The sequence below is a fragment of the Petaurus breviceps genome, unplaced genomic scaffold (assembly GCF_028583685.1).
Source record: "Petaurus breviceps papuanus isolate PSGF00001 unplaced genomic scaffold, PetGlider_PUasm1.0 173, whole genome shotgun sequence".
In the NCBI taxonomy this organism is placed as follows: Eukaryota; Metazoa; Chordata; class Mammalia; order Diprotodontia; family Petauridae; genus Petaurus; species Petaurus breviceps.
In genome coordinates, this window is record NW_027185759.1 from 34,024,159 (window position 1) to 34,051,928 (window position 27,770).

The following is a 27,770-nucleotide window of genomic DNA, read 5'->3' on the forward strand; positions in this document are numbered from 1 at the left end:
GGTGATTGAAACATAGATATAGAACAAGAAGGGACCTCAGAAGCCATCTAGATCATCCCCCCTCATTTACAGATGAGACCCAGAGAGTTGGATGACTTGTCCAAAGTCATACAAGAGGTGAGCATCAGAGCCTCGATCTGAACTTAAGTCCTTTGAATCCTGAACCACAACCTTTATTCTAAATAGCATTTATATGGCACCTCAAGGTTTGCAAAGTACTTGGCATGCTATTTCATTTTTATCTTGACAGTATCCCCGTGAATTAGATGCTATTATTATCCCCATTTTACAGATGAGGAAACTGAGGTTGAGAGAAATAAAATAGCTTGTTTAGGATTGTGTAAGAAGCCATATACTTCTGGATTCTTTATTTTTTGAGAAATATGTGTGTGTGTTAAATTTAATAGGATAGAGATAAAGTTTATTTATTACTTTGTATTACCATCTGTACCTTCTTGTTTTCTGTGCACTAAAAGAAAAAAAAGGTTTATTAATACCTGGGTGGGGGAGTATTCATAAACATCAACTAATCTGTCCCCTCCTGCCTTGTGGATAGAATCTCTCCATTGTAACAAAACATATATGGTCCCAGAAAACAAATCAACACATTGACCATGTCTGAGAATGCCTTTTTCATTTTGACTCTCTTGCCAGAACTTCTTGAATTGTGGGACACTGTGGGGTCGTGAAGAATTTGGTGACAGTAAAAAGTTTCTAAACATGCAACAACTAAACATTAATTAAAAATTAAATGTGTAATGAATCCAAGGTGTTTCTGGAAGCCCTTGCAACTTCACTGTAGCCTTGGTTCTAAACCCAAAGTATGCACACATTGCATTGCAATGCCCTCAGGCCATGGAACACTGAGCAAAAAGGGGTCTCAAATGGAAAAAGTTTAAGAAGCCCTGCTTTAGGCAATCATTTTTCCTGCCAAGATGTGGGAAACCGAGTTGATCCTCAGTCTTTTCAAGTAATTATTCCTTGCTGTTTTTAGTTGGAATTCAGAGATCTTTCAATTTCACATTAGTTTTGTTATAACTGCATATGTTGTTCTATTCATTTAACTTTGTATCTCTTTGTAAACATCTTCTAGGATTCTCTAACTCTCATCATATTCACCATTTCTAGTGGCACACTAAGATTCCATTACATTCACATATGACAGTGTCCAGTGGTTTGCTTATTGCTGGTTGTCTCTTACATTTCCAGTTCTTTGCTACAAGTGTAGCTATAGATATTTTGTACATATGAGTCCATTCCCACTTTCTTTGCTTTTTTTGTGGTGGTGGTGGTAGTGGGGATATGCCTAGTAGTGGTACCACTGAGTAGAATGATGTGGACAGTTCTGTAATTTTTAGGGCATAATTCCTAATTGCTTTCCAGAAGGATAGAATGATTCCCAGTTTCATAAGTAGTACATTGGTGTGCTTGTCTTCCCACAACCTTTCCCACAAGTGCTATTTTCCTTGTTATCTCATATTTGCTGAATCTGATAAGTATGAGATGGAACCTGAGAGTTGTTTCAAGTAACATTCCTCTAATCTTGAATGATTTGGAGCATTTTCCTAATGGTAGTTGATGCTTTGTATTTCTTCATTTTAAAAGTACCTGTTCATATCTTGGGACTATTTATGTATTGGGGAATGGCTTTTGTACTTACATATTTGAACTAATTCTTCATATATCCTGGATGTTAGACCTTTATCTGAGAAATTTAAAGTACTTCTCTGCTTCCCTTGGGTAACTGATTCAGCTAAAAGAGTGTTGTTAGATCCATATCTGTTACAGAGAAATTTATCTATTATAGCAATGATTATAGACTCTTTTCAAAGTGAATGTTGAAATCCCAAATGAAGTGGTTAGAAAAGACAAGTAAGTCTAGGTGAAATTGCATTGTCTAGTATGCATAAATCATTCAGGAAATTGAGTTAACTTTGTGCAGAAATACAAATTTGAGCTTCTAAAAAAATGGAGGTTAAAACCTTCTTTAGAGAGGACCAGGGATTTGTTTGACATTTAAAGGGATTTGAAATTCAACAGACAGTTTCAAACATCTGCTACCAGCAAATCATTTTGATAGCTTGATACCAAGATGAAATTCCATAGTTCTTGCCCTCAGAAGCTTAGTTTAACAATGGGGGCATTATTATTTGTTGCTTTTTGGAGGGGGGAAGGCAAAGCAATTGAGGTGAAGTGACTTGCTCAAGGTCACACAGCTAGTAAGTGTTAAATGTCTGAGACTGGATTTGAACTCAGGTCCTCCCGACTTCTGGACCAGTGCTCTATTCACTGCACCACCTACCTGTCCCTCTACACTAATTATTGTAAGGCAAAGAAGAATATGGAAAATGGGTAGAAGTCCAAAGAGAGAGCTATACAAAATGTGAAGCCACCATCACTGAGTTAACATGTGGAATGGCAAAAGCATTAGTTTAGAATTTGTCCTGTAACATTTACTCATTAGGTGATGATGAACGGTCGGTCACAATCCATCTGGGCCTCAGTTTTGTCCCCTATAAGATATATTAGGCTGTTTGTTACTGATAATATTCTTGATTCCCTCCTTTTGGGTATTAGTGACATCCATGATTTTTCTAATCATTTGTTGTCTTTCTTTTCTTCAGATATCTTGAAATTTAGTCCTTCAATACTTTGTAAACCATGTCTCCTTCAGCACAGATTTCTTCTTTGCATAATTGCTCTAACATAGCCAGGAGTATTCTGGAGCCAACTGCAACTGTCCTAAGATAGCCTATTGTTAAAATTCCAGTGTTAATATGTACACCTCAGAAATCAACAAATGCTATAAATCTGGGTTGGTTTCATATTTCATTGATTATCTGGATTTAACAAGTGGTGAAGAAAATGTTAAAAATGCAGATCAGATTTCAAAATTCATCATGTACACATGCTTTCCCTGTGGAGAACTGGTTATTAAACATTTAACATCACATGCTTGGGTTAAACCATTCTTGCTAACTTCATTTTATTTTATTTATTTTTTGCCTTTTAGAGGGCAGTTGGGGTTAAGTAACTTGCCCAAGGTTACACAGCTAGTATTTTTGTGTAGGTGTTAAGTGTCTGAGGCCAGAACCGAACTCGGGTCCTCCTGACTCCGGGGCCGGCACTTTACTCACTGCATCACCTGGCCGCCCATAACTTCATTTTCTAAAATGTCATTTCTTCATATGGCATATTAGAGATGGAAATATGAAGTACCACATGTAGTGATTCCATTGTCAGCTATATGATGAAAACAAATTGCTAAAGAAATGGAAGGAAATCTGTTTCATTTTTCTTCTATTTGTTGTCTTTCTAGTTTTACATACATGTATATATATGCATATATGTATATATGTGTACATATGTACATACACACATACATACATAGAGTTAATACATCGATATATGTGTGTGTGTGGATTAGATGGATCTCAAAGCAATGTTGCTTCAGACTTATTCCTTTTGAATATTGTTCTATTGTTTTTCATGAAGTGGTACTGTAGGTTATGCTTTGCAAGAATACCAGTTATTTCCTGATTGAGGTGGTTTCTGGGTCTGCCCTTTATAACAATTAAGCTTCAGTGGGAAATGATAATAATCAGTCAATTTCTTTTAATTTGTCCATTTTCCATTATTCTACATCAAAAATATATTTGAGTAAGCCAAATTGTATCTATTGTGTTTGCATCCACATTCTATCTTCTTCATCTTGCATGCTAGTTTCATATTGATTTTGACTTTTACTTTAATCTATCAATAATCTGACCACACAAATAGCTGACTCAGAAGTAAATGTCACACTGGTAATTAGTCACTTCCTGACTTTTAAGATACAGTCAATTTTATAGTTTGTGGTGTTTCATTCTCCCAATTTTCAATGCCTTCTGACTCTTTTTAAAGAAAATATTTCTGGTAATTCTTCATGGATCTTCTGAGGAGTTTACACATCTTTGGCTTTCTTCACTTATTAATCTTGAGCCATATTCATCAATATATTTGTTTTTTCATCTTCCTCAGTGCCCACCTTGCCATTGAAGACAATAACATCAACACACATCTTGACATGGAAACATTATTTTCTTAGAATTTTTCTTCTGTCAGTGGCATCAAATTTGGTAAATATGCTGCAAACATCTTCCTTGTGGACTTTTAGCTTATCCTTTTTATGACTATTTCAAGGAAATGTTTTCTTTGACTTTGGGTATATATTGAAGAAGAACTTGTGAGCCATCTTCATATTCAGCCGAACTCTAATTTCATTTATTGTGATATCAATATTGATTTTAATTTTATTCTTCCCATCATATGTCAGCTCATTAATCACTGGACAAGGATGTCACTTTTAGGGTTTAATGGTTAAGTTAATATTTATTGGTGTTCCAAAACCTCTGTGGTTCTTAGTATCCTCTGACTTTTTTTTCCACCAACATTGCCACTATCAATGGAGAAGCAGAATGACTGAGATCAATTTTTTTTTAATTTCATAGTTTTCCTAGTAGAGGAATTTATCTGGTCATATGAGGCTCGTCTTCAGGAAGCATATAATGACTGTTGGTTGGTCTATACTTAAATCTCTGTATCTTCTAGAAATTCCACTAAACTGTCATAGGTTTTAGGAATGTAGGGTCATCTCCAGAAAATAATATGGTGTCAGAGTAGGATTTTTATAGAAGTCTTCCATGCCTAGAAATATAAAGATGACCAGAAGTGATGAGTTCCCCTTAACTTCACTGACCATTACTCAATAAAAGCCATGCAGTCTCTGAGCAACCCCAAAAGTTCTTTATAAAACTCTATACTAATATTCTCTGCCTGGTTTATTGAAGCCAGTACTCTGGGAAAGCATTTGGAAGTAAAATTGATCCCGTTTCTTTTCCCCAGTCATTTGCCTGGTGAGATGAACTACAGAGAATTATTATTTTTTTTTTTTGCAATGAAGAGAGAATGAATGAGACATTTAATGAAGATGAGCAAGCACACACACATACACATTTGGGTGGACAATTTCCATCTCAATAAACCATGTAAACATATAAAAATAACTTTTATATATGGATTATATAATTGTCTTCTCTATGCCTAATGGCACAAATAAACATGGCTACTTTCAGATAAAAATAATTATAATAATAACTAACATTTATATAGGATTTTAAGATTCATACTTAGAGCAAATCACTTTATATATATGTGTGTGTGTGTATATATGTGTGTGTGTATACACACATGTTAATATTTGCAAATCACTTGATATATGAATTATCTCATTTGATTCTAATAGGTGCCAGGCCTTCCATGTAGCCTTCAGAGAAGAACTAAAGGAGAAAGAAGAAAAAATGACTATTACTTGGTGCTACTACTTGTTATTCTAGGGTATAAAGAGAGAATAATGAGAGAATGATGAGCTACTATCAATATGCATCCTAGGAGTAAGTGAAAATTGATTTTGGTGGAGAGACAGTAAAAAGAGAACCCCTAGAAGAACTGTGTATCTTTCAAAAGTCTACAACTGGCATTTAGGGTCTCTGTGCTTGCTACTTGGCTCCCCCAAGAATTGAAGGCAATAGCACATAATTTGCATTTCAGAGTTATCCCACCTTTTCAGCAGAGGGGCCAGTTTTGATTAGAAGAGGACCAAACCTTTAAACAACAGAAAATTATCCCCTCAATCCAATCATACAATTTATTTCTGTCTACTTTTTATGAGACATATTCTGGCTGGATCTGAATGGGAAAGCGTTATAATTATGGATACCCCATTCCAAATAGCCAAGAAGCAATGGGATGTTGGTTGACAATTATGGTATTGTCTAAGAAGACTAAGATATCAGGTGTCTAACAAAATATACACTTTAGTATTTAGATTAAAAAATGTATAGGTGATGCAATGGGTAGAGCAATGAACCTGGGGTCAGGAAGACTTATCTTCCTGAGTTCAAATCTGGACTCAGAAACTGACTAGCTGTGGCACCCTGGGGGAGACATTTTTACCATGTTTGCCTCAGTTTTCACATCTGTAAAATGAGTTGGCAAAAGGCAATGGCAAACCCTTCCAGTATATTTGCCAAGAAAACCCCAAACACGGTCAGAGTTAGACATGACTGAAGAATGACTGAACAACAACAACAATGATGCATGTATTTATTCTGATATCTGGATTGACAGAAATCCAAGTTAAAAAAATCTAGGGACTTTATTTTAACACATTTTAAATTTTAGCCATTAGTATGTTGTAGCTGGTAAATAACTGGATCAATAGAAGTAATACAGTCCTAATCATAGTTTAGTATAATCCCACTATATGCAGTAGAAAATGACACAAGATCCTTTCAAGTTTGGAACCTTTTCCTAGCATAGAACCTTCAGTGGTGGGTATTTTGGGTATTCATGATTATGAATTCAGAGCAAACACCATGTCAGGACATTCTCTACCAAAAGATCAGGTAGCAACCATAAACCATAAAGTCAATCATTTAATCGAGACATGATATTTTATAGACAGAAGTAAATATTTATGACTAAATACATAGTACTTAAAGACATTAGTTAAAAAAATGGAAGAAATCAAGTAACAGAATCACTGTGAAGCTCCACATTTTAATTGACTCTAAGATCCTTTAGACTCTAGTGTCAGTGGGAAAGGTAACATAACATTGCCTGGACAACTTGCACTCTTAGATGAGGAAAGTGCCTGTGTCTATGCCCCTTGTAGTTGCGCTTCCTGACAAGCATTAATGCTTCAGTTTCTCCTTTTCAGTTACCGCTCTGGTAGATCTGGGGAGTGGTCCCAGTCTGTCTGCTTCTGTTTTTCTAGTCTGTCTCCATTGCGGTCATTTGCTACTATGGTTTCTTCTTGATGGGGGTAGTGATGGTTTCTTCTTGGTGGGGCAGTGGGTAGTATCATTGCTGTTTTGTAAGACAGTCTAACCCAACATGCCTCGTGGCCTAATCAACACATTTTCAGCTCTCTTATTGGGTCAGATTCTACTAGGGTCTATTTGAGAAACATCACCCAGGCAACTAATAAGAGTTTTCTACTATCTCCCCGTCTCCCATCACCTTTAGTCCTTAGACTCATTTCTGGGTGGGTCAGGGAATAGGGATGTGATGATGTTGAGTAGTCTACATTTGAAGGAGTGGTCGGCTTCTCTTTAATAGTTCATAATTACTAAAATAACACTTTTCTTTCATCCTCATTGGTTCCTAAAGCAATTTAAAATAACAATTTTAAATTGGTGATATTCCTCACTTATCTTCTGCCACATGCATTATTTTTTCCTATTATAGTATCAGCAGTAAAGGCATAAGGAAAAATGTGGATACTGTTTGTGTCTATATTTATTGGTATTGAGCAAGCATTTATATGTATATATAGATACCCATATATGCATATATATTACATATTTATATGCACATGCATATACACACATGAGCATATACACATATGTAAATGCAGCAGTATGCTCATAAATATTTAGCAACCAACTCTCTGGGCAAAAAAGCAGGCTGCACTTTTAAGTTAGATCTGCATTGTTAACATCTTCCCCTTCCCTTTCTTAAATCTAGATAATAATAAATAAAATCAAGCTCTGATTTGTAGCTTTTGCTGATTTCTGAGGTTTAAATCCTTACACAATATATTAACAATTGTAATCCAAGCTGGCTTTAGCACACATGTGTGGTGTAGATGCACATAAATGTATAGGAGATAAAGACTGGGCCTATGCTTTTCCCCGGAATAGAAAACTCCTGGATGAACAGCCTTACTCTCCTGACTCAGATCAGCCCTTTCTCTGCAACTTATCTTCTTAGAGAGTTGCTTACAACCCTTAGAAGTTAGGTGACTTTCCCAGGGTCAACAACCTGCCAGAAGCTGACTTGAATCCAGGTCTCCCTGGCTTTAAGCCACCTATCTATTATACCATTCTACCTCTTTAAATATTTCCTCCACTCATTTGTTGATTCAGTGGTTTATAAAAAATGTATTTTTGACAGAGATAAAGAAATTCAACAGTTCTCTTCCTTGAATTTTTCATTTAACAAAAGATTTAGGATAATGAACTTTTCTTTGTCAGATCCTGGACTTTTATTCAAGTGAGGGAAGTTTTCCCATGCATCTAAATGTCTAGTACACTAGTGTCTAAGTGATCCAGAATTGATTCTGCACCTTTGCATAGAATAAAATAAAAAAATAAAAAAAATAAAAGATAGACTTTTGGAGTAGGTAAGACTAGAAGTAAAATTTGATGGAATCAAATCCTCAGGGAAGATTTTAGTTTTTCCTGGATCTTTCTTTCTCTTCCTATTGGCATGTATATGTAAGAAAGGTTACAATTCACATCTTTAGGGCATTTCTTTTGTGCTATTATAATACCTGGCACTCATATAGTACTTTATGTATATTATTTAATATGACCCTTGCCACAACACCAGGACATAGGTGGCATAGACTTTACTAAAATGGTCATCAATTTTACATGTCAGTAAATTGAGGCTCAGAGAGGGAAAGGGACTTGCCAAAGGTCCTTTAGATAGTAGATACAGAGATAGGACTTGAACTGATTTCTTGGAACTCCAGGGCTAGTGGTCAGTCCACTAAGCCATGGTGCTACTCCTGATACAGAGGAGTAGCAGATGCTAACAGTATAACTCCAGGGAAAATGTGTTAGCATTCTTTTAGCTTAAAAGCAGAAAGGAGAAACTGAGGGACAAGCTTCTGAAATTATAACTAGATTAAGATGTCTAGGATTGGGAAATAGAATAGAAACTATTTAGGAAAACAGAGTAGAATTTTAAAAACAAGATCAATATTTTAATGTCTTCTCATTCAGAACATTCCTTCCTTTTTTGGTTGTTGTTGTTTTGGAAGGCAATTGGGATTAAGTGACTTGCCCAAGGTCACATGGCTAGTTTTTTTGTGTTAAGTGTCTGAGGCTGGATTTAAACTCAGGTTCTCCTGACTCTAGGGCTGGTTCTCTGTTTACTGTTCCAACTAGCTGCCTCACATTCCTTCCTTCTTCAATACAAAAGACAATGGAGAGATACTTGGTAGGTAAAAGAAAGGCTGTGTCATGTTAGGGATAGGATTAAGGGCTGGGTCTGTGGTTTCATTGATGTGGGGAATGACCAGTGAGGAGATTCCCTCTGCTAATGCAGCTTGGTGCCTGTAATTGTAAGTCTTAGAGAATTGCCTGGTACAATGGGAGCTCTGGCATGAAACTAGGTCTTTCTGGTCCTAAGGCCAGCTCTTGATGAACTTAACAGTTAGGAAAGCAGGGGAATTTGATCTACTGAGGCAATAAACTCTTGTTAAAACCACTGAGGAGGATATAGCAGTCTTTCTCCCACTTTGAGCTGCCCAGATCCAGCTTATATAAGTGGGCCAGCCCAAATTTTTGGTCTGGCATTTCAAAAGTGGTCCTGATAATACATACAGTTAACAATTATCACAAGGACAAATAAGATTTATGTGATCTGTATCCTATGGGATAAAGCAACATAGTTCTTAGGAGTGTGGTTATCTGGCCTGTTTTCTTTTATATGTCTATTGTGTATTCTCTTGTATTGAATGTGGCCTGGGGAGATTCCTTGGTAATGTTCTAAGCTGGTGGGCTGAAGCCCATTATCTAAAGGCACAGCATATAGCAGGGGAATTGGTCAGAGATTAATGATAGTATTACAGGGTCAGTGATGGCCATGCCCTTGTCAAGCATCGTAACCCTTCCCAGTGTTCTTTGTTGTACCCACACCATGGGTCATGGGACCCTTGCAGTCAGTAGTTGCAGGACCCTCATAACACCATTAACACATTAACATGTTTATTTATGCCTACTGTGACCAACAGACTAACATTTATCAAAGTGACTTAAAAAGTAATAAGGAAATAAACATTTTGGCTAATCACAAGTCAGGTGTGGATCTGGATCTTCAGGCTACAAATTAAAAGCAAATTCAGCTCAGGGAGTGGGCATATCATGTACCTAACAAGGCATTAACTCTGAAAGGAGCACTAAGGGAAATGGAACTTGAAAGCACAACTCAGAATGATGCAGCATGACCTTGGACTCCTGGGAAACACAAGCAGGACATAACTTGAGGTGATCCTCTTCTTTATAAATAAAGTGTCCCTTTCAGAGCAGCTGCTTCAAAGAGAACATGAGTCATGGGGCCAGAGTTGGAAGTAGCACCACGTTCTATGGAGGGTGGCTACAAACCAAAGGATCAATCTAATGTAGAAAACGAGGAAAGGGCTAGAGAGTCTATTTAACCACTCATGAATAAGGAAGATCATCAGAATTAGCATTGAATACCAATGTCTGTATACATCTGTGTTTTATCTTTGTACACACACACACACACACACACACAGAGGAAGCATGGCAGAGTAGATAGAGATATTGCTTTGGAAGCAGGATGAACTGAGTTCAAATCCCCTTTACAACTCATACTAGTTGTGTGACTAAGAATGGGCAAATCACTCAATCTCTCAGTGTCCAAATACTTCTCTAAAAGTATAGATTGCAGAGGCACTGAACTTTATTGGATGTATTTTCATACTAAGAGTTCATTGTATTCATTGAATCCCAGGTCTAGGTTGAATTCCATCCTTTACACCCATGCATGTGCACACACACACACATTTCCATTGAGTCTTACTCTAATGTCTCTAATGTGGGCCATCAGTGACTGGGTTCACCATGGAACAAGTCCAGCTAGGTTGAGCCATATTGGAAAGCATAAATGAATGAATCAACAAATAGTATTTATCAAGTTGTTGTATATGCCAGGTACTAGGTGAGGCACTGTTAGGCACTAGGAATACAAATAAAGAAGAGATATGGTCCCTGACCTCAAAGAATTTAAATTCTAAAGTATAAAGCAACAAATAAAGTGAAGGGGTGGTCAGGGAAGAAAGTTTGGACAAGATATTCTCAGGGATGGCTAGTGGAGTTATGGGGGTAATTGAAAGTCACACCCTTCATGGAAGCAATGGATTGGTTTTTTGATTACTGCTTCTAGAGAAGGTCTTGTAAAACAGGAGAAAAGGCTATGTGCATGGTGCTATGGCAAGAAGATGGCATATTTCCATAACTGAAGTCAGCTAGATGTAGTGAGTGCCTGCTGACTAGGTCCCAGAAAACTCCCTATTAGAAATTTTATATTTTGTCATTTCTCTCCCAAAGAACATTCTCTTTGTCAGAGAAAACTGAACCATAATAATAGTGGTTGTTTTGCATGTTTTTTTTTGGGGGGTCCTCACAACAACTCTGTGATGTACATGCTATTATTAGCACCACCATTTTACAAATGAGGAAGTGAAGATTGAAGGAAGTTAAATAACTTGTCCTCAGACACATAGCTAATGAGTATCTGAGGCATTATTAGAACTCAGGGCTCCCTGATTCCACCTTCAATTTTTATCTACCTTTACACCTAATTTCTTCAAAAGTAAGGTTAGAGCCATTCTGTCATTCATTATCAATTTACTCCACTCATCTTAGGCAGTGTCTGATCCCTTCTTTGGTCCTAACCCTTCTTTTTCTACTTATTCCAATGTTCGTTGGACAACGCTACCTTTTCGTTTACCTCAGTTTTTCTCTCATTCTAAATCATAGCACTCCTCACATTATTCTTACAGGATTATAGTACAATTTTCTATTTATCTTCTGTTACCAGATCTTGCTTTCATCTTCTGTTTTTTTTTCTGATTTTAAAAATCTGTGTTCATTGATTTGTTCCCTCTATATTCTCGTTCATTTCTTTAAAACAACTCCCCATTTTCCTCCTTGTGTTATTTCTCTGTGTCTTCAGAATTCTGTTCTTGAGAGCTTTCCATCCATCCTGTCCAACTTCCCAGGTAGAATTATGGCCCAAGGAAATCCAATCCATTTTGGCCTAAAATCTTTGAAATCTGCTCTCCTGAAATCTGTCCAAGCCGTGCTATTCCTAGCTTTTTTTTCTATTAAAAACATTAAGATGATAGCATTACCTATTCCCACTGTTGCCAACATTTCTACTAGGGAACCACTTCCTCATTGCTGGTGATAATTAGTTTCAGAGTGGAAATTTCCTTCAATTCCTTCGAAGGATGAAATCATCACTAAAAGCAAATCAATGTATTATAAGTTGCTGACAGAGAGAGTGAGAGAGAGACAGAGAGACAGACAGAGAGAGAGAGAGAGAGAGAGAGAGAGAGAGAGAGAGAGAGAGAGAAAGAGAGAGAGATCCAGCATATGCCTGGTTAATTGAAGTTCTCAAACACTACTATATCTTTCCCTATGGCATACTTGTTATGTTGCCCAAAAATTCCATTTTTTTCCTGTCCAGGCAGTCTGCTGTGTACTGTGATGACAATATCACTTTTCTTTCTGACTCTGTTATCTTCACCCCCAAATGCCCTCTACCTTGAGTTTCTGAATTTTTTTGTGGAAGTACAGCTTTTTATAAGAAAATGTCACTCTGCCCTGCTTTACCTGTTCCATTTCTTTTTAATTGGGTACATTCTTCCCAGCTATAACTCTTCATCCCACCAAATTTGCCTCCATTCATCAAGATCACTAGCTAACTTTCCATGCCTGCTGCATGTTGTTATATGGGCATCTGAGTCCATATTCTGTCTTCTTCCTTGGATTTTTGTCTTCTGAGAACACCTTTGTCATCATCATCATCATCATTAATTATTATTAAATATTTTAACAGGTCTCTATGTAATTGTGTTATTTACCTTGGTACCTGTAAGCTGGCAATATTTCCCTCCATTCTTAGTTTTTGGTTGAAGTTCATTTTAAAAATTTGGAGAAGAGCTAAATGCCAATGACCAAACACATAGTGAATATCAGTAGACTCTGGAGAAGGAAATGGCAAATTGTTCTGGTATCTTTGCCAAGAAAACTCCAAATTGAGTCACAAAGAGTCAGACATGACTGTAAATGGCTCAACAACATCAGTAAATTCTAGTATATTTCCAAGGGATTACATTCAGGAAATATAGGTACAGAAAAACTGGTAAGTGGCCCATATAATATATTAAGTCATATATCAAGAGTGAAGGATATGAACAATATGGAGACTGTTTTCATGGTGTAGTATAACAACATAACATAACATAATGTAATAATAATATAATACAATATAATATAATATAACATTATATATATACATGGTAGCTATTATTATTATCTAACCAATTAAACTTCAATTGGCCTTTACAAAGGGATACTTCCTGAGAAGATATAGCAAAAATAAAAGTACAAACATCTCTTCCCAATATCTAGAATCAGTCTGTCAATAAACATTTATAAAGGGCCTGCTGTGTGCTAGACCCTATGAGCAGCTCTTGGGATGCAATTATGAAGGAGAAAGGCAATACCTGCCCCCAAGGAGCTTCCAATCTAAAGGAGGAAGATGATATACAAAGTGGGGGAGAGGTACAGGGCAGAGAGGGCATGATGAATCTTGAAGAGGGCAGCTAAGTTTGAAATGAAGGATTACCACCTTGATCCCTGGGAAAAGTGGGATCAATTTAAAAGTCTTTTCTACAAAGCACTTACCCTATAAAGTTCCCTTCCTAATGCTGGCCTAGTTGACAGATAAGTTTCTGTCCTCCCTATTGACTGCCTTTGATCTGCTTCTCTGCTGTATCAGACTGGTCCTTTGGGATTTGGCCCCTTCACCAGGATAAAATCTAGCATCAGTCATGCCAACTGAAGTTCACAAAGCCACAACCTAGGGAGAGACTCCTTCACCTAAGATCATCAATATAGTGGAGAAAGAGACAACAGCCCGGTCACATGCTCACGGGTCATATGGCAGCATGCCTTTGTCAGGGACAGAAAGGTAGCAGCAGAGGCCATTGCTACTATTGTTGCTTCCTCTCCCAGAAGCAACTGGGCCATGGCTTTATGGAGGTATATGTATGTGTACACATAGGCACTTATATATGCACACATATATGTACATACATACATGCATGCATGCATACACATATATAACCTCATGGGGCAATAGGAAAAAAATTGTGTTTGGGGTAGGGATATTTATGCCTTCCAGTAATAACTGAGATTAGTATCTCACTCTGTATATATTAATTGGTTCTCACCACAACCCACTGAGGTAGGAATGACAGGGGTTACTCTGTCTACTTTGAAGGTTAGATAATTCAGGCTCAGAGCAGTTTAAGTGACCTGAAAGACAGGATGATGTGGTGGATAAAGCCTTGTATTGAAAGGCAGAGGGCTTGGGTTCCCATCTTACCTTGGTAGCTCACTCTCTGTGTAATTTTAGGTAAGTCACTGAACTTCTCTGGGCCTCAGTGTCTTTATCTGTAGGTGAGGGGGGGTTGGATGAATTATTCTTTAAGGTCTTCATCAGCTCCAAATCAATGATACTACAATCCTCCCTCAACCACACAGATCATTAGGATCTGAGGTGGGATTCTAATCCATATCTTCCTGACTCTGAGTGCAATATTTCCCCCCCAATCACTACCTCCTAGAGCTGATAAGAGGATCAAATGGTCTAACTGTAAAGCCCTATGCAGATGTAAGTTGTTATTTTCTAAATATGTGAATGTACAGATGGATGGATTGTACCTCTCTTGACACGCATTTCCCCACAGAGTGATTTGCCTTTTAGTTGATAGGAATGTCTAATGCCTGTCTGCTGACCCAATTCCCCCCTCCAGCTTCATTCCCTTGGGAACAGGATACCATAGAAATTTCTCATTTGTGAGATTCTTTAGACAGAAAGTCCTCATCAAAAGCTGATCTCAGAGCCTTCCTGCATTGCTTTCTGGGCTCTGGTAGATGCTGTGTGGGAGCAGTCAAGTCACAAACTCTGCCTGAGACAAACACCTGTGAGCACCCACCCACACATTCAAATGGCAATGCAGGGAAGAGGTGTCAGGCAAATGTCATCACTGCTGCTAGCCTTCCTTATTCCATCTTCTCATGCAAAGTAGCTCATGGTTCACCACAACACCTGACCCACCCACCACACTCTTTGACATTACTTCAATGGATGGTCCCCACCTGCAGCAGAGGCAGTGTGTTCTAGTAGAAACAGCACCAGATTTGGAGGCAGAAATGTCTGGGTTCAAATCTTGTCTCAGTCATTTGGTCAATAGCTATACTTCTGGCATAAGTCATAGGAACTAAGTTCAAGTCCTGATTGTTGGAAACTACCTGTGAGGTCTGAAACACAGATCATGCTTCATTTTCCCTTTCTGTTAAATGACCTGCTACAGAATGGTCTGTTAGCATGTGGCCCAACTGCTGTTGTCTCTGTCTCCACTGTATCTCTGATATTAAGTGAAGATGAGCTTTGGTTGGGATAGTAGGGTCCATGCCACATTTCATGCTGGTGAAGGGTCATTTATTCCAAGGCTTAATTAATGTTCTCTAAGAATTCTTCTAGATCTAAATTTGTGATCTTATTGTGATCTTCTGCCATATGCAAGCAATGTTGCTTTCCTGGAACCCTTGATGAACCTTTGATAAATGATTCCTTTCCTCAGCTGCTCCTACAGAAAAGAGTCTTGGGGAGAGTCTCTTTTGGCAAAAAAATTGGCAGCTCTGTTGGGTCTATGGGGAATCAGGCATGTCATTATAGCCCTGGGTACTAATTTGTTGCCAGTTCTACAGCATCTAAATGTTCCAAAACTCATCTAGAAATCTGAGAATTAAAAAAACAAATGTATGAAAATTCATAATGGGAAAATAAGAGTAAATAGAAGTACAATAAACCATCTTTTAGGTCAATATCAGTAAGACTTTGATATACTAACAGGACTAAAGTATACTAGCAGTTGACTGAATAAGCAAGGCATTGGAGCAAGAACTGATTTGCTGGCATAGACATAATGTGCTAAGTGATAGATGGTTGATGGATAACTGGTTCCTACTTTCACCTTGAAATACACTATCATACTGCATAGATCACCAAACTTAGAGTTAGCTCTGAATTCAAATCCTCCCTTATGCATTTAATAGCTGTATTAGCTGGGCAAGTCACTTGATCTCTCAACCTCAGTTTCTGTAAAATGAGAATACTACTACTATTTACAGTATTTTGCAAAGATCAATTAACATATATAAAGTACTTTGCCAACCTGAAAGAGATATTATAAATGCTACTATTATTGGGAGTAGCTAGGTGGTGCAGTGAATAGAGCACTGACCCTGGAGTCAGGAGGACCTGAGTTCAAATCTGACTTCAGACACTTAACACACACACACACACATAAACTAGCCGTGTGACCTTGGGCAAGTCGCTTAATCCCAACTGCCCTCCAAAAAGCAAAAAACAACAAAAATGCTACTATTATTACATAAAGAAAAATAGGTGAGCAATATGACCCCCCAACAGCTTAATGCTGAGAAACCAATGGAAAACTATATACTTGGTTTACCAGTATCCAAATGAATTACAATTGCCTTTTGAACACAGTAGAGTGGAAAACATGCTGAATTTAGAATCAGATCCCAGCTCTGCCACTTACTGATTCTGGACCAGTCACTTCATTCTTCTGGCCTCAGTTTCCTCCCCTATAAAGTAAGAGGGTTGGAGGAAAAGTCCCATTGAGCTCTTAATTTATGCAGTCATGTATTGCCTCCTCTTCCTCTAAAATGCTCCTCTGATGCCTTGCTCTGATATGGAAATCATTGCTTTAAACCCAAGCCCATGGATTATGAACTCTGGAAGGATCTAACAAGTTGGAGAGGCTTGGTAATGTATTGGGAGTCTACCATTGCATGACTAACCTGGTTCAGGCAGAGATACTCTCCCCATTCCTTGAGAAATCATCAACAACTGATGAAGACTTTTAGTCATCTTTCAGAACAGCATAATTAGAGATGTTGCAATCTTTATAAGTGGAGTCAGTAACCAAGTCAATGAAATAAAAAAAAATCTTTTGAAGCTGAGGCATCATCTCAACAATGCAGTTATTTTCCAACTCATCAGCCCTCAAATCAGAATCCTTGAATGCTAAATCCATGTGAACAGTGCCCGGTGCCTGTCCAGTGAAATGAACTTTGTAATATTATAACATGATTTGGGAGCACTTTCAACCCTATTTTGTCAATTGAAGTCATTTTATTTAAACTGATCATCTGCACTGATAAAATGTTGATGAGAAATGGATCAGGTTCTAGCATCAGTCTGCAGTGTTTCTTTAAACCTTATTGATGGGGTGGCTGGTTATTTTTGTTTTTTGACTACATACAAAGAGTGTTTGCAAAAATTTCAATATTTTTTTAAGGTAGCCCAAGTTTATTCAGGAACTTATTTGGTAGATCCTTGCCCCTACAATTTCTTTAGATAATGCTTTCTTTCATTTAACCAGGCTGTGAAGGACACAGGAGGTAAATTATATTTTTAGTTCATCAGGGAATGAAGTTGAAAGAATGAGCTAATTTTAGCTGCATTATTTTGTGTGTATATTAGATGATGGTCTCCATGAATTTGTTTTTGGTTGTCTTTGTTAATTATGGACTGGGTATGTTAGAATTTGTAGAATTAATGATGATGTCTATTAGTCTTTTGGTTTATAATAATGAAAATCCTGAAATCAAATATTCATCATAGAAAGAAATATTTCTTGCCTCTTCCATCTTTGCACTAAGCTCTGTCTGCAAACAGTGACAGAGGGGAAGGGGATTTGATTTGAATAGTACACAATTGTTGAACATATGTAGAGTGTTGTTCAAGTTATTTGAAGATCAGTTGAAGGAAATGAGGATGTTTATGTAGAAGAGAAGACAGGTTGGGGACGTGGTAGCTATCTTTAAGTATGTGAAAGGCTGTCATGCAAAGGAGAGGCCAGAGCTGTTCTTGGCTCTGGGGGGAAAAGGAGCAATGAGTGAAAGATATTTTTGTTCACTCAGTTTTCAGTCGTGCCTGACTTTTTGTAATGCCATTTGGGATTTTCTTGGCAAAAAATACTGGAGTGGTTTGTTGTTTGTTTCTACAGCTCATTTTATAGATGGGGAAACTGAGGCAAACAGGGTGGAAATTATGGAGAGTCAAATTTAGGTTTCATGCCAGGAAAAACATCTTATCAGTTGGAGCTGTCTAAAGTAGAATGGACTGCCTTGGGAGGCACTGGGCTCCCTTTCTTTGGAAGTCTTGAAGCAGAGGTTGAAAGATCACTTGTTCAGGACATTACAATGGGTATTCCTTCCAGGGATGAGCTGGACTTGGAATCAATCAAGTCTCTGAATCTTTCTCAATTTCAATTTCCTCATCAATGAGGGATGTGTAGAATGCTATTCTTGGAGTCTGGGAGATCTTAACTCAAATCTTACCTCCGACAATTATTAGCTGTGTGACCTTGGGTAAGTCATCTAACCCCTTTCAGACTCAGGTAAGTCACTTAACCACAGTTGGCCTCAGTTTCCTCAATTGTTAAAATGGAGACAAAATTAGCATCTACTTCAAAGAGTTGTTATGAGTATCAAATGAGATAATTGTAAAGTGCTTTGCAAATCTTAAAACTCTATATAAATTCTGGTCATTATTATTATTGTTATTGTTGGTATTATTGTAGTAGTAGTAGCAGATGGAGGAGGAGGAGTAAGAGAAAGTGTAGTTGTAGTAGTAGTAGTAGTAGTAGTAGTGGTGGTAGTAGTGGTAGTAGTAATAGTCCCTAAAATTATTCCAACTATCTAGTTGAAAAATGCAAATTGAAATGACTTGGGGATGTATTACCAGTGTTATTGAAAAAAATAGTTTAAAATGACAGAATTTGTTGTTGGCAGGATGGAGGGGGAAACGGTGCATTCATAAGTTGATCCAATCTTTTTGGAGTGCAGTTTAGTGATAAATAATTAGAGCTCAAGACTGATCATATCTTTCGACTCAGTGATTCCAGTAGTAAGACTTATAGCCTAAGGGCATTATGGGATGGGAAAAAGAGCTTATATGTACAAAAACAGTCATTGCAGCTTCATTTGTTACAGCAAAAAACCTGGAAGCAGCCATATGTCCAATGATTGGGCAATGGCTAAATAAATTGTGGTATATCAATATAATAGAATATTATGGCACCATAAAAATGACAGATATGAAGAATACCAAGAAATATGGTCCAACTTACAAGAAGTGAGGCAGAGCAAAGCAAGAAGAATAAAAGCAGCACACAGGCTATGATTTTATATACAAATAAGGGCAATAACATCATGTAAGCACAGGGACAGAGATCAGATAGGGCTGATGGAATATCTTAAATGCTACTGTTATTATTTTCTCGGAATCTTTAAACCTTTCATCAAAATCATCTAGTAAACAAGAATTAAGTACTTGCTGCATGTCAGGCACTGTGCTGAGCATTTGAGATACAAAGAAAAACAACAAAAAACACTTGCTGCCCTCAAGGAGCGTCTGCTCCAGCAGCGGAGACAACATGTACATGGTGAGTTGCATACAAGATACAAGCCGCATAGAAAAAAAGCAATTGGAAAGGGGAGGCCTTAGGTAGCTGAAGAAAATATCAGTTATTTGGAGTTTATGGCCTTCTTCATGACTCGATTCCTCATTTTTGGTTTGATTCTTTTTCTTGGAGTTGTCATTAAGTTGGTAATTCTATTTGATCCAATTGTATCCCAGAAGCATTTACTAAGTTCCATATGCCATGCTTTGGGAATACAAAGACAAAGCAAAAAAAAAAAATCTTTGCCCTCAAGGAGTTTACATTCTATTGATGGCTACAACTATTAAACAGACTAATAAAGACAATATACTTGTAGTATGAGAGTCCTGACAGCTGTGGGGATAGGGAAAAGCTTTAAGATAAATGGAGACTGACACTGACAATTTCTAAATTTCCTTTTTGTGCTAAAACTTTAATGATTCTCTTGCCCATTTTCTTTGCCTCATGTATTTCTTATTTTTTTCTTATGTTCTCAGTCATAACACTTTAAAGATGATTAAGATATTTCATCTTTGTTTCTATTTCTCCATCCACGATTGCATGGTGGCCATGCCTGTAAATTTTCTATAACATTTCCATTTTTATGGCTCATTTTAATATCAAAAATCTGTCTCAAGTCAAGTGAATGTGTTTACTAATTGTCTACTATGTGCCGGGGAAACTACTAAACTGGGGATACAAAGACGCAAAAACCTTCTCTGCTCTCAAGAAGAACACAATGTTTTTCCTGCTCATATCGAATTGGAGAGACAATATGCAAACAACTCTGTGCAAAGGACATACACACAGAGTAGACTGGAGGTAATATCAGAGGGAAGGCATTAGCATTAAGGAGAATCAGGACAGGCTTCTTGCAGAAGGCTGGATTTTAGCTGGACCTGAAGGAAGCCAGGACAGTCAGGAGGCAAAGATGAGGAATAAGAGAATTTCTGGCATGGTGGAGAGTCAGTCCATGAGCACTGATACTCTCCCCCTTATTTCAGTAGTTCTGGAGGATTACTTTGGGTTTAATTAGAATATATCTATCACATGGCTAGGTCATGCAGTGAATAGAGCACCGGCCCTGGAATCAGGAGGATCTGAGTTCAAATCTGACCTCAGATACTTAACACTTACTAGCCATGTGACCTTGGGCAAGTCACTTACTTGCAATTGCCCTTCTCTCCCCCTCCAAAAAGCAAATAAAGAATATATCTATCAACAACAAGATCTTGATCATAAAAAAAAAAGATTCTATATTTTGTGAGTTTTTACAAACTAGTTTGGTTGTTGGGTTGATGGATTTTGTAAGGTGCTATATACAGGGTTTTGTACAAGATTTCAGTCAGTAAGATGTAGGTTTAAATCCCACCTTGATACTTAATAGCAGTATTCCTATGGGTACATTGCTTTACTTCTATGAGAACTAAGTTTTTTGTCAACTAAATAGGAGTAATAATACCTTATAGGGTTCTTGTCAAGATCCAATGATTAGTCTATGTAAATTATTTTGGAAATCTTCAAATAAAACAAAGTGTCAGCTATTATTATTGTTGTTGTTGTTATTAAGTTTGTTAGTGTTATTAGAGGGCTCTTTGACAATGGGTTAGTTTGGAGTGGTTTTCAGATAACTTTAAGTCAGGCACCATTGAATAAAGCCTGGATATGTGGCTTATACATCTATATTTGTGTTCATATATAATGGTCAGAATTTAGGGTGCTCTCCCCTCATGCTAAAAATGACTGACATTTACATGGCCCTTTAAATGTGGAAATGTAATTGAAGTCCCATGTTCTACATAGGGACAGGTAGATGGCACAGTGCAAAACGTACTGACTCTGGAGTTAGGAGGACCTGAGTTCAAATCTGCCCTAAACACCTACTGGCTGTGTGACTTTTGTTTGCCTCAGTTGCTCATCTGTAAAATGAATTGGAAGAGGAAATGATAAACCACTGCAGTATCTTTGCCGAGAAAACCCCAAATGAGGTCACAGAAAGTCAGACCCAACTAAAAAGACTCAGCAACAAAAATCCATATAACCATGTAATGAATATTCCAGGGATCATCATCCCCATTTCACTAATGAGGAACTGAGACCCAGAGATTGTAAATGACTTAACCATATTCCCACATCAAATGTCACAGATGAGATTTAAACCTACATCTTTCTGGCTCCCAGTTCAGTGTTCTATCTACTGACCACTGGGCTCAGCCAAGAACATGAAGAAAATCTCAATTATGGCTTTGAGAATTTCTCATCATCACTGATCAAGGGTCTTCTGGATCAAACTTGTCAATTTTTAAAAATGTCTTACTCTTCAAATATTCCTATCCAAAGAGCCCCATATCTGCCATGAGTATCCCAGTCATTTTGGATCTTGAACTCACAGGGTCACAGATTCAGAACTAGAAAGGACTTTAGAGTCTGTCTAGTCTAACACCCTTACTTTCCAGATGAAGAACCTGAGACTCAGTGAGTTAAGTGACTTGTCCAAAGTCATAGAGGATGAATTGAAATCCAAGTTTTCTGCCTTCAGATTTCATTTTCTTTCCATTCTACCATACTGGTTGCCTTTCCTTGCTCCATATCTCAGCCTGATCTATGAATATATATGTATATGCATATACATGCGTACGTACGTACATACATACATACATATGCTTTTTGGAGGGGGGAAGGTAGGGCAATTGGGGTTAAGTGACTTGCCCAAGGTTACAGGGTTAGTTTTGTGTTAAGTGTCTGAGGCCAAATTTGAACTCAGGTCCTCCTGACTCCAGGGCCGGTGCTGTACTCACTGCGCCACCTAGCGGCCCTTTGATCTAGTAATATTTTAAGTGTTGGCTAAGGTTCTGATATGCAGTCCCATGGAAAAGCATAAGTAACTGGGACAATTTCATTTACCCATACAATATATAAGCTCCTTACTCCTTCTCTCCATTGGAAAATTAACATTAACCCTGGGTAACAAATATGAGACATAGCGGTAGTAGAGATTGGAAATGGGTGGGTAAATACCTATGAAAGACATCTTTAAAAAGCTGACAGCAGAGTTTTATCTCCTGAAGCTAGAGACACAAGAGTCTCAGTCAATCATTATCTAGACTGCTTAAGGACAGAGCTAAGAAACAAGCATTTAGTAATGTCCCAGAGTCAAAGCAGGAAGGGACATTTGAGGTCAGAACTTGAACCCTAGCCAAAACATATGTTCTTTCCAATTTTCTTGGTTGTATGTAGCAGATATATGCAGGTAACTCTCTACAAAGGGCAGCTAGGTGGCACAGTGCCCAGCCTGGAAGCAGGAAAACTCTTCTTTCTGAGTTTATATCTGGCTTCAGGTTCTCATTAGCTGTGTGACACTGGGCAAGTCACTTAACCCTGTTTGCCTCAATTTCCTCACCTGTAAAATGAGCTGGAGAAGAAAATGAGAAACCACTCCAGTATCTTTGCTAAAAAAAACCCCAGATGGGGTCATGGAGAGGCAGGCACAACTGAAAACAACTCAACAACAGCAAAATCTCTGTAAGAATGGCAGGTGCTGACCTTCATTGGTGGAGGTAGTTCCCTCACTGGGAGTTTCCTGTACCAATAAAATTATCATGTATATACCCATGCATTCACACACACATATGAATACATATATGTACATGTGTAACACACTGCACAAATGCATAAGTACAAGTATGTTTCATGTAAACATACCAGTATATATGCATACATGCAAATATGTATTCAAATGTATATGTGCTGACATTCTTATTTATGTATTCATATATGTGTATGTGTGCTATGTACTGTATGTTATGCCATATATTATGGTATACAATATGCAAAACACACTATTTATTACTATCTAATTATGCAGATTTTTCTAGTAAAGCTACTGAACTTGGAAATGCATTATTAGAACGTAAGTCTCAACTCCAAAACTTTTCAGATTGGGGACCTCTGGTAAGTCATGTGTCCCTTCTGAACTTTGATCTCCCTTTTTGTAAAATAAAGATAATAATGATTGTAGCTCATTTGTACAACACTCCAAAGTTTACCAATTACTGTTTATTGTCTCAGTGCATCCCTTCTGGCGCAGTGGCAAGAGTTGTTAGTTTGGAGTCAGATGGTCTGAGTTCAAATTCTGGCTCTGAAGTTTTCTACCTCTGTGCTTTTGGGTAACTCATTTAACCTCTGGTGGTCTCCTTTGTTATCTCAGGGGATGGCTAGTGGAGGTGCTTGGAATAGATTATTATTTTTTTTCTTTTTGGAGGGGGGAAGGTAGGGCAATTGGGGTTAAGTGACTTGCCCAAGGTCACACGGCTAGTTTTGTGTTAAGTGTCTGAGACTGGATTTGAACTCAGGTCCTCCTGACTCCATGGCGGGTGCTCTATTTACTGTGCCACCTAGCCACCCCTGGAATAGACGTCTCTAAATCGATGCCCCATAAGCAACAACTCACTAAGGAAGATATTCCAGCATTGTTAGATCTGGAAAGGTAATCTTTATTCCTTTCTTCTCTGGGTGGTTGTGGGGGAGGAACTTGATAACCTGCAAAGTGCTATAGCAAATGGAGTTATAATTATATTTTTTCTTTTGTTATAGATAAAATGTGTTTCCATAGGTTTTAAAAATGATTTTGCGCTATCTTTTTGTCATTCTGTGTGTCTTTGAGGTGAGAGGGTTATTTTTCTTTATTGTTGTTGTAGGGTTTTTTTCCCCTTTTAAAATAAATTACCTTTTGGAGCTTAACCAAAGGATTCCTGAAACTATCAACTAAATTGCATTAAACCAAGTGCCATTGTTAATCTTTCTTAATAGGCTCTGACAAACATGGAGCTAAGCTACAAATGCATCTTTCTGTTTTTTCTATCTTCTATCATCTAGAAATGTCAAAAAGAGAAATTTCTTTCCATTGTTTTGTCCTTGTTAACTTTCAGGTGATCACATTCTAGGACAGTTGAGGCAGCAGACAAAGCAGTAAAACAATTTAAGTCCCTGTTCCCAGTCTCTCCTGTCTCCAGTCCCTGTCTCACTCTGTTGTACAAATAACCATTTGTGATCTAACCATGCTACTCGCTCACTCAAGAATCTTTGGTGGCTCCCTATTGCCTCATGGGCTATGTCTGCCTCTCCACTTTGGCATTTGAAGCCTGACAAAACAGCAGCCTTTCCAGACTGACTTCAAATGATTTCCCTTCACACCTTCTATGTTGTTGCCCAAGTGGCATAATTGCTGTTCCTCTTACATGTCATTCCACCTCAGACTTCCATGCACAACAGTTCCTGGGGTGTGCTTATTTCTCTCCCTTACCTCCTTGAATTCTTTGTTTTTTTTCCCCAGATGTTTCCCATGGGTCACCTCCTCCACAAAGCCTTTCTGAATCTCTCTCATTCAGAGGATTAGCAACTGAGATCCAAAAGGGAGCCTAGAGTCTAACCCCTTCATCTTACTGCTGAGGATACTGAAGCTGCTAGGCTAAATCATTTGCTTGTAAATAGAGATAATAATAATTGTAGCTCATTAGCATGACAAGGAGTAGGGAGTGTCAGAGGCAAAATGGTGATGATGATTAACATTTATATAGTGCTGACCACATGTCAGGTGCTGTGCTAAGCACTTTATAATTATTATCTCATTTGATCCTCATAACAGTCCTGGGTGGTAGTTGATACTATCATCTCTATTTTACAGCTGAGGAAATGGAGGCAAACAGAGGTTAACTGACTCACCTAGGACCACACAGCTAGTAAGTTTCTGAGGCTAGATTTGAACCTGCATCTTCCTGACTAAATTCAACACACTTTGCCTCTCTCTCTCCCTTCCCCCCACTCTTCCTCCCTCCCTCCCTCCTCTGTCTCTCATCTCTTTCTCATTCTCTATCTCTGTCTTTCTCACTCTATCTCCCCTTCTTTCCTTCCTTTTCTTCTCCTTCTCCTCCTCCTCCTTCTCTTTCTTCTTTTCTTTTTCCTCCTCTTTCTCTTGTTCCTCCTCCTCTCCATTTTCTGTCTCACTTTCCCTCCCTCCTCTCTCTATGTCTCTCTTTTTCAATGTCTCTCTCTTATATTTTCTTATCTGTTCAGATGTGATATCACCCAGTATAACATAAACTCCTTGAGGGCAGAATCTGGATATAAAAGGTATGAAGTAAATCCTTGTTGAATTTTCCCACCAACTTGTGACTTCCTTTTATTTGAATATGTCTCCATCTAAAACAAAATGGTAATACTGCAGTCCTACAGGGATCTCTGAAATGAAGGAGACATCTATCTATGAAACACTTCAAACTCAGGATTCTTCCCATTTTGTCTTTATATCCTGAACACTTAGCAGAGTGGCTGACACATATGAAATGCCTAATAAATGCCTGTTGTTTGAGAAATGATATTTTTTACCAGAGATTGATAACCCATTATAATTTGAAGAGGTCGATAGAAATCATTGTTTAATTTTTTTTTTCTTCCCAGATGATTTGAAAGCTTAGATTTTAAGTAACTTGAGTAAGGTCATACAGCTAGTTAGTGACAGACAAGACTCAAATACAGTTGTCCTGACTTTCACCCATTATTCTGTTCAACATATCTTTCACCATTTGTTTTTTGCTTTTGTTTTTATCATCGAAGTTAATAAAAAGGACACAATCTAGGATAGTCTGTAGTAATAGTCAAGTCCCAAATCTTTCTTTCTCTTTTTCCTTACTTTTTGAGAAAGGCAGTCTAATGGACATGTTAACTGTTCCTCCCTCTAGATTCTTTAAGTTCTAGACCCATATTAAGATACATCATTGACCAACCACAGTTCCGGAGGACTGATAATAAGCATACTCTCCACCTACTGCCAGAAAGGAAAAATCATACTTGCATCTGTTTTGGTTTCTAATTATTTAAGGTTACTTCAGATAACTTTCAGCTTATGTAGATGAAAAGTTTTGTGGAAAGTTAAGGGACAAGGCTTTCCCCCCCTGCCTTTAAAGAAATTTGCCAGCATAAAGTTGCTTTTTTTTTTTTTTTTAAAGCAATCGGGGTTAAGTAACTTGCTCAAGGTTACATGGCCAGTTATTTCTGGGTGTGGTGCTAAGTATCTGAGCCCGGGATTCGATCCAGGTCATCCCTACACTGGAGCCAGTGCTCTTACTTGCCGAGCCACCTGGCCGCCCCAATAAAGTTGCTTTTTAAACAATCACAATTGAAAATGGGGTGACCTGAGATTTTAGGAATTATCCAAGTTTTAGAAAACAAAGAGACTTTCAGACCATCTAGCACACCCTTCTCCTCTACTGCAAAATCAATGAAATAAACACCCGAGAAGGTTAAGTGATTTGCCCATTCTCATGCAGATAGGAAATAGCAGAGCTGAGATTTGAACCCAAGTCCTCTGATTATAATTGCAGCACTCCTTTAAATGGCCATGTTAGTCTATAATTGAGAATGGGTAAGGAACTTGCCTTTTGTGATTCATAATTCTGAATTAACGGAAGGGGTGGTCATGGTAGCAGAACCCAATATTTTTCATTACAAAGATCCCATCACTCTCCTTTCCTGCTCCAACAACAACAAGAAACTCAGGAACAAATGGAAAGTTTCAAAATATTCTCAAGAAACGTCCAAGGAAGTCAGTGATGCCACTCTGTGATAGAATTGGTTTCAGACATTTACCCTAACTTCAAGAAAGGATTCAAAACAGATTATAAAATGAAGCACAATATAAAACTGGACCGTTACACACCCACACATACACTCACACATAGATAGAAGCCAGCTAAAGAGACCAAAGAAAGAGCTGTCAGCAGGTATCCAGGATGAGCTAATTGCTGTAACCAAGTTTTGAATTGGGCTCTGAATTTCTTGGCAGCAAATCTGAAGAAGGGAAACACACTGGCTTATATAGTTCTTGTTGTTTAAGAAAAGACTACAGAAGAATCCATCTGGGGAAAGAATCTTTCACCTGACACCAGGTTCTAGGAGTTTCTTCATATAGCAGAACCTAACACAAAGACATTAGGTTGTATAGTGGGCGATGTCCTGCTTTGCAAAAGTCATGGAAACTTTGCCCATAGGATGCTGCTTGTCCTAACTCCACCAGAGCTGAGAGCAGCATTCAGTCCTAAGCCAATGAACACATTTCTGTGGAGAGCTGATTTAAGATGACCCAATTGCCTTGCATCGCAATGCTCTGTCTTTTTAAATGATTTATTTCACATTTTAAATATTGTTATTGTTGTTATTCAGTCATGTCCTACTTTTTATGATCCTATCTGAGTGGTTTTTTTTTTTTTGGCAAAGATATTAGAATGGTTTGCCATTTCCTTCTCCAGCTCATTTTACAGATGAGAAAACTGAAGCAAAGAGGTTAAGTAATTTGCCTAAAGTC